Below are 1,156 nucleotides of genomic sequence, written 5' to 3'. Positions count from 1 at the left end.
TGCAGAACACTGCTTTAAGAGTGCAGAACACTGCTTTAAGAGTGCAGAACACTGCTTTAATAGTGCAGAACGCTGCTTTAAGAGTGCAGAACACTGCTTTAAGAGTGCAGAACACTGCTTTAATAGTGCAGAACACTGCTTTAAGAGTGCAGAACACTGCTTTAAGAGTGCAGAACACTGCTTTAAGAGTGCAGAACACTGCTTTAAGAGTGCAGAACGCTGCTTTAATAGTGCAGAACACTGCTTTAAGAGTGCAGAACACTGCTTTAAGAGTGCAGAACACTGCTTTAATAGTGCAGAACACTGCTTTAATAGTGCAGAACACTGCTTTAAGAGTGCAGAACACTGCTTTAAGAGTGCAGAACACTGCTTTAAGAGTGCAGAACACTGCTTTAAGAGTGCAGAACACTGCTTTAAGAGTGCAGAACACTGCTTTAATAGTGCAGAACACTGCTTTAAGAGTGCAGAACACTGCTTTAATCACACCCAGATTATACCATTACATCAAGAAACAATCTCAATTAATGAAAAAAACAAAAACCACACATGAGATTTTTTCCCCCTTTATTTTTTAACTGTTTTTGGTTCAAGAGTACAAATAGTCATTGCCAACAATTAAAAATAAATTTTAATAAAATAAAAAGTTATATTATTCATGTATTTTTTCATCCTTGTTGAAGGCTCTGAGATGTGGATATGGACATCTGTGTTTCAGAGTTATTTCAGACTAAAGTGTTTGTTTAAAAGCAGATGAATTATGATAAAATGCAAAGCCACAATCAAGTTATTGTCATCAGTGCAAATCATACTGTACGTCAGCGTTGTCATGATCCTGTACTGAGGGAAACCTTCACAATGTTTACTGACAAAACACAGATCCATCAGATCTAAAATGTGCGCTTTAACATATACCCACTATTTTACCTTTTATATCTATTAAAAATGTTTTTTCAAAGCTTTCTGCTTTTACACACAAATGTTAGTAGATGTCACATTGTTAAACAAACAAAAGAAAGTCTTTCAGTCACGTAAACCTTCAGTGAGTTATGAGTGCAAGCATGTGCAGGAACATTCAATAAAGATGTGTGTTCTGTTTCTGACATTAGCACGGCTCCAAACTTATGAAGAATAAGTGATTATGAATAATTTGAACTTT

General features: G+C 35.7%; 1 protein-coding gene across 2 annotated transcripts in view; it reads right to left on the bottom strand.

The window, feature by feature from the left end:
• Positions 1-550: 550 nt before the first annotated feature.
• The window catches only part of efemp1 (EGF containing fibulin extracellular matrix protein 1), a 43,835-nt gene continuing 43,229 nt past the window's right edge, over positions 551-1,156 (bottom strand). For both annotated transcript variants that reach the window (XM_082153777.1, XM_082153778.1), the window contains exon 11: positions 551-1,156. This exon is cut by the window's right edge and continues 889 nt beyond it. The gene's annotated coding sequence lies outside the window, so the exon portion shown is untranslated.

This window comes from Leuciscus leuciscus (assembly GCF_965113295.1).
Source record: "Leuciscus leuciscus genome assembly, chromosome: 22".
NCBI classification, from domain to species: domain Eukaryota; kingdom Metazoa; phylum Chordata; class Actinopteri; order Cypriniformes; family Leuciscidae; genus Leuciscus; species Leuciscus leuciscus.
Note: the sequence above shows the minus strand (reverse complement) of the source record. Positions and strands in the feature narration are given on the sequence as shown.